We start from the raw sequence: 7,273 nt of genomic DNA on the forward strand, positions 1-7,273 counted from the left end.
TCCTTCATTTTATGGATAAATGGTTAAAAAAAGTCAGTTGAAGCTGATGACGATGAGTCTTCAGTGAATCGAAACGAAGAAAAGACCAATCAATCAAAACTAAGCCAGGCAAAGCGAAGCAAAGAATTAAGGAAGTATGATTACGAGTGGGATTTACATGGAATGGAGTTGAAGAAGATCCACGACCACGATGCATCATTTGTTATGAACAACTTTCAAACGAGAGCATGCGTCCAAACAAATTGCATCGTCATCTTGAGACTAAGCACTCCGAGTTAAAAGACAAGCCTCTCGATTTTTTGAGCGAATGTTAACCAAGTTAAAGATATGACAGAGCGTTATGCAACATTACACCAAAGCAAATGAAAAATCTTTGTATGTGTCTTACTTGATCAGTTTAAGAATCGCAAAAACTGGTAAGCCGATTGGGGAGACTTTAGTTCTTCCAGCTATAAAAGATACAGTTAAAGTTTTCTTTGGTGATAAGAGTGATAAGAGTGAACAAGAAATTGAATCAATTCTTATTTCTAATAACACAGTCACGCGTAGAATCGATGAAATGTCTCAATGGGTAGAAAATCAAGTTATTGAACGGATTCGTGGAAGTCCTTTTTTTTTCTTTACAACTCGATGAATCTACTGACGTACAAGGTTTGAGCCAGCTACTTGTTTTTGTACGTTACATATGGAACTTTGTACCTCATGAAGATATGTTGTTCTGTGAACCTGTCAATCGAAGTACCAGCGATGAAATTTTTAATACAGTTGATACTTATATTAGAGCAAAAAATCTTGATTGGCAGAAATGTGTCGGAATATGTACAGACGGCGCACGGGCTATGTGCGGTAGAAATAGTGGTGTGGTGACCAGAATACTTGAACTTAATCCCAAAGCATCATGGACTGTAACTTTCACAGGGCAGCGTTAGTATCAAAACATATATCTGATCATTTTGAAAATGTTTTGAATACTTCAGGCAAAATAGTGAACTTTATTAAGTCAAAGCCTTTGCAATCGCGCCTATTTGAGAAGTCGTGCGAAGAGATGGGAAGCGATCATAAATCACTTCTTTTGCACACAGAAATACGATGGCTCTCTAAGGGAAAAGTGTTAACAAGACTTGCAGAACTCCGCGAAGAAGTAGCTATATTTTTAGAAGATAAAAGTGATTTTGCGAAATATTTGCGCGACGAAGAATTTGTTCTGAGACTTACGTATTTCGCAGATATTTTTTCGAAATTAAACGACCTGAATTTGTATTTACAAGGAACAGAAGTTATCAGTATATTTGCAATTCATGAGAAAATTCGAGGTTTTATGAAAAAACTTTGTCTTGTGGAAAAATCGTATTAACAACCGAAATTATGACTGTTTTGAAACATTTGAAACTTTTGTAATGGAGAATAAAGCAAAAGTTGATGACGGTATAATCATTGAGATATCTGAACACTTGAATAAGTTAAATGAAAGTTTTGAATTTTATTTTCATAAAGAGATGAATACTATGCAACAGAAAAGATGGATTATGAACCCCTTTCAGCCTGACATGACGACTGGAATATCAACAAAACCGATGAGGAACTTATCGATTTATCCGAAGACTCTTCCTTGAAAATGACTTTTAACACCCGAAAATTGGTACAGTTCTGGGCGTCTCTTCAAACCTCGTACCCAATCATTTCCACCGAAGCATTAAAAGTACTTCTCCCTTTCACGTCATCTTATATTTGTGAAGCTGGATTTTCAGCAATGGTTGGGATTAAAAGCAAATATCGAAATAAACTGCAGCTCTCAAATTCTTTACTCCTGAAACTATCACGCATTGAACCCGATGTTAATTCTATTATTGAGCGTAGCAAGAAACAGGCTCATCCTTCTCACACGCCTCACTGAAGATGTAATCTGAAATAAATTTGTTAATTTCATTAATGTTTTTACTCAGTAGAGTTAAGTGGGTCGTCATAAACTGGTGTGATAAATAGTGGGTCGCGACTCTTAAAAGTTTGGGAACCACTGCTCTAGCTACACCATTGCCAAGTAGTCCCCACCGACCCCAGGCTAATCCATTTCTTTCCTTCTATCTCACACCCCCACCTCACGTCTCCTATTCAGAGTGAAACACCGGCGGCATATAAACAGACCAGCCACCCACTTTATCGTAAAAGCAATTCCCACCTCACTGTTGGTTCCGTGCAGACGGCATGTGTTGACCTCCAAACGGTCACCAACTTGAGGCAACTGAAAACTACACCGAATTAACACGTGCAACATTCTATCTAGTAAGGAGCTGGTATTGTAGGAAAGAGCTATTGATGTCCCCCAATACATATTAAGACTCGAGTTATAAACCAGGGGTCGCGATCCAGGACCTTTTGGGGGGCTATTGCCCACCAATTTTTCTTTTTTAAATACTATATGAGGTGGGAATCGAAATTCATAACAAATGGATCCATTTTTATGTGTTCTTTGTTGTAGCAGAGCATATGAAAGGGTAATGGTTTGAAACTGCTGGAAAAAAAATAATTTTATTATATTTAGTGTCGGCTCGGGTAGAAAGTGTGTTGCCGGGGCAACTAGGGCAACACCCCTGTATCCGCCACTGTAAACTGCCATGAATGATGTAATATGGGAACGAAATAGCATTGAATTGTAGCAGACGATACAGAAGGAGATATTTGTACTCTGAGCGTATGTGTAAACTGTAAATTACTGCTAACTCATATTGCTTTCAAATTTTGGAACAAGACCAGCAATTTCGGGGAGGGAGGCGGTCGATTACATCGACCCCAGTATGCAAAGCATGAGGTATTATATGCCTCGATCGTGCAGGAACAAAAGTGTGGCATGCTGGCGCGTTGTGAAGGAGAAACAACTTTCTGTGTGTATGCGTGACCGACCTAGGGTCTTACAGAGATGAGTTGTGTCTACAAGGGCACATTGAGCATGTAAAACAAGCGAGAAAGGCATGTGTGGTGCATGAATGTGACAGACATAGCATTTGTGTGTGTACGAACCATTTGATCAGATGCGTGCATAAGGCCAGGCGTTGAGGAAAGGTGCATGCGTGTGTATGCCACAATACAAACATTTTCAAAGTGAATGTGCAGTGCAAACAGAACAATAAAAAAGCGAAAATAACAAACTTATCTGAAAATAGTGTCCTTTGTTAAAAGTCTACAGCTGAAAGTGAAAAGAAGATGTGCATGCAAATAAAAAAGAGTTGCTGAAAGTCTATGTGAGAGTCTTGTGTACGTGCAAAAGTTCATAGACAATGCAGGGTGTGTACGTCGGGACGAGAGGAAAAGCGTGTGCGTGCCGAAAAGGTTGCATGTGCTGGCTTCCGTAATTTCTTCCAGTTAGTTTCTGGGTATGAAGCTGTTGAAATGATGCGCTTATAGGCGTTCATGGTCGGCGAAAATCTTGTGCAGTGTTGCATTGTGAAGTACATCGTAGATTGCATTGCAGTATAGTGCTCTCTGTAGCAGGTCGATAGAGGGTGCATCTTGGTGGAGACGAAGGTTGTCATTATTTTTCCTTTCGTTTAGCGACTGTAGATATTCTATAGTTCAAAGTTAGCGAAAATGCAGCGGCATGCAGCATTAGCAGGTAGTTCTCTTTACACGGGTTCACCAAGTTGTAAGCGATGAAGTTTAATTTCTGTAGCTTGTTATGGTGCAAATTTGGGGTTGCCAGTTAGTAACGGTTGGTTCTTAATTTGGTGCACAAGATTATGATGAAATGTTGGAGTCAGCAGTTGTAACGATATGTTGTAATATGTTGACGGCAAGTTGTAATATGTGTAAGATAGACAATGCATGAAGTTTAAGGAAATATTTATTTACCGTTACGTTACAATACGTTGTGGTGCACCTAAGCACTGTATACAATAATTTCTGCCTCGACGGGCTGGTTGATAAATCCAAAAGCACGCGAAAGTTAAGTTTGCTGCGGTAGAATGTTTCTTTACATAGTTTAATAGTTATTATGGAGACAGATAGATTGATGTTTTAAGGGAAGAATTAGAGCTAGAGCGAATATTAGGATGCGGAACGTTGTCTCACAGATGCTGGCAGTAAACTTCTTTTCTCCCTTTTCTCCAATGTTCTAGCTGGTCAGCCAGACTACGTTCTCCTTGAGTCGTCACCTGCTGGTGACTAACTGGCCGAGTCGTCACCCGGCCGGTGACTAACTGATTTTTGCTTGGGATCTGCTTGCTTATATTAAGATCTAGAATGCTTCTCGGCCTTACAGGCCAAGCTTAATATATTAAGATCTAGAAGGATAGACATATTGTTGAGAACAATAGATTTATTTGGTGGTCTTCTTATCTATTCTAGCATTCGGTGAAGTAGAAGAGGCTAGGGATCTTTTCGGTTTGAACGGCAGTTTTTTCTAGCGGTGTCATATGAAATTGTCACCCATAATTATGACCCTAGTATCGATCAATTGCATTTCAATCTGTTTTAGGGTTAGGGTTAGGGGTGGGAGGAAGGATGTATTTTTTTCTTCAGAAATATAAATAAACCCAATCTGTTTCTTAAACGAGGGACATATTCATACGGCACAGAATGTTTTCACCCCAATAGACGTCATTGGTTGAAATTGCAGAAATTGAAGAAAAAAACAACAAATATCCTACAAACTATAGAATTTTCTCAATAAAGCCAAGAGAAAAAGATGTTTTATAAAAACATTCTACCAGTATATGAAGTTTAAAAGTGTTTAGTTACGTGTAAATTATTTTTAAAAACTGCCGTTCAAACCGAAAAGATCCGAGGTTAGAAAGGTGAAGATATTGTTTTGGCCTAGCTAAAAGGCATCTGGAAAATGTAAAAACTGCTGTCAGAGAAAAACCATTGTTCCGCCGTGGGAAAAGTTCTGTAGCCGTGGCTATGGTGGATCGAATCCACATCATGCATGCAAGATTCGTTACATATATATATAATATATATATATATATATATATATATATATATATATATATACACATACATAGTATATATGCATGGTAGCTTCTGTGCCCTTAAGTATAAGTGTATCCTCTCTCTCTCTCTTTCTACACACACACACACACACACACACACACACACACAACACACACACACACACACATATATATATATATATATATATATATATATATATATATATGTAGCAATATCGTTTCCCTCATTGCTATCTTCACTGTTTGAGAAGAGTATTAAGAATGATCTCGTTTGAGATTACAAACATCTTTGGCTAGTTCAACGTTGTTGTAACCACTAACTTGATTGGTTGACATGTGACACGAGTGGTCTCTACTACTTTCGCACCGCTGGTTGTCACGTGACGCGATTTGCCTCCGCTTATTTTCGCGCCATTTGTTCCAAGCAGCCAATCACAGCTTTTCATTTCTGAAGTTCGTTTGAGCCACATAAACCTTATATAAAGAAGTGTTCTCAGACATTTTTCGTCTTAGGTTTCTAGTCCTTCTCAGGGCTAACCTCTGACCACAGAGCTCGTCTTAGGTTTTTAGTTCTTTTCAGAGCTAAACCTCTGACCACAGAGCTCGTCTTTGGTTCCAGTTCTTTTCAGGGCGGACCTCTGACCACACAGAGCATACCAACCATATTCCGGTTCGAAAGGCAGGCGATCACCAAGCATAACTATCCACGAAGATTTAGCTTGTACACAAGATGTTACAGATTCCTCTCATACTGTTAGTGTGAAAATATCACCACGAAAAGAACGGTTACAGGATATCTATAACTAGAGAAAAATAACCAAGCAGAATATATAATGAAGACGCAGCAAAAACCAAGCGATAGACACAACTCATCGCCAAACATCGTCTCTATCTACGAAGATTTAATTTGTACACAAGACAATTACAGATTCAACTCTAACGGTTAGGTGAAAATCTCACCACGGGAAAAACGGCTACGGTTAATATATCTGGAAGTATATTCATATCAAGAGAAAGATAAACACAAGTGATTCAATTAATCTCAACTCCGAGACGCAACATCTTGATATGGAACTCTTATACTCCGTGTACCTCATAAACGGTAAATCAATTATCTGGGATCTTTTCCTTTTGAAGGCCAGATTTTCCTAGTTAACTAAAAAATTTGAAACTTCGTATACTGGTAGAATGTGTCAAAAGAAAACATTATTGTAAACAAAATTGTAATTCGTAACTTAAACGTAGTTTAATTTTAAGAATTTTAACCAATGAAATCGCAGCATTCGAGCTCAAATTATTTACCTCTTCTTCTGTTTTCTACATGTACTAGAAATAACAGCTATATCTCTTAAATCGATTAATTTAATATTTTCCTTATTTTGTTTTTTACCGAAAAGGCTTCTCCCATGGTTTTGAAGGGCCAGAAACAACAAAAACAAAACAATAATATGCCTAAATCGGTCTCGAGTTTCCGCGTGGAGTGTTAGTAGTATTGTAAAAATTTGCGAAATATTTTTTCATAAAAGGATGCCCCCAGCTTGTCGGAAGCTGTGATATAAATTGGGAAAAAAATCCTCGACACCAGTGCGTAATTGGTACTTAATTTATCGACCCCGAAACGATGAAACATTGACCCCACCCCCCTTCTGTGCAAATTTGTGTATTTTTGCTTGTGTACGTATGTGTGTGTATGTATATGTCCGTTTGTACGTGTGTGTACGCTTATATATTAATTACTATGTGCTTGTGCAAATGTGCGTGTGTGTGTGAGTCGTGCGGCTGCTATATTTCTTTATCAATATCGATAACGAAGCAATGTTGGGATTTCATTGGTTAAAATTCGTAAAAATTGAACTACGTTTAAGTTACAAATTACAATTTTGTTTACAATAATGTTTTCTTTTGATACATTCTACCAGTATACAAAGTTTCAAATTTTTTAGTTAACTAGGAAAATCTGGCCTTCAAAAAGAAAAGATCCATTATCTGTCTTGAGTTCTAGTTCTTCTAAGAACTACTTTAAGCCATCTTCTACTAACTTTTCTATGTCAATCACATTCACCTGATTTGCTCTGTCGCGCTCACGAACACACGGACACAAAAACATGCTAACACTTACGAACTCTTAAAATTTACACGATTGTAAAATATGTAAAATAAATAATGTATATATCTCAAAAAGAAATCTTGTTGTCATTCCAATTGTGTTCTGTTGCCGCTGTATGTATTATATGGTCTGTAATAACTCATTAAGAATGGGATCGCGTGCGATTGTATTCCCTACACAATGCGACCGCATGTGATCCTATTCTTATATATATATATAA

The 7,273-nt window shown here is 37.8% G+C and overlaps 1 pseudogene; it reads left to right on the forward strand.

Moving 5' to 3' along the window:
* Nucleotides 1-1,984, forward strand: part of LOC115224107 — a 10,980-nt pseudogene extending 8,996 nt beyond the window's left edge.
* Nucleotides 1,985-7,273: the final 5,289 nt, after the last annotated feature.

The sequence above is a fragment of the Octopus sinensis genome, linkage group LG24 (assembly GCF_006345805.1).
Source record: "Octopus sinensis linkage group LG24, ASM634580v1, whole genome shotgun sequence".
Taxonomy (NCBI): domain Eukaryota; kingdom Metazoa; phylum Mollusca; class Cephalopoda; order Octopoda; family Octopodidae; genus Octopus; species Octopus sinensis.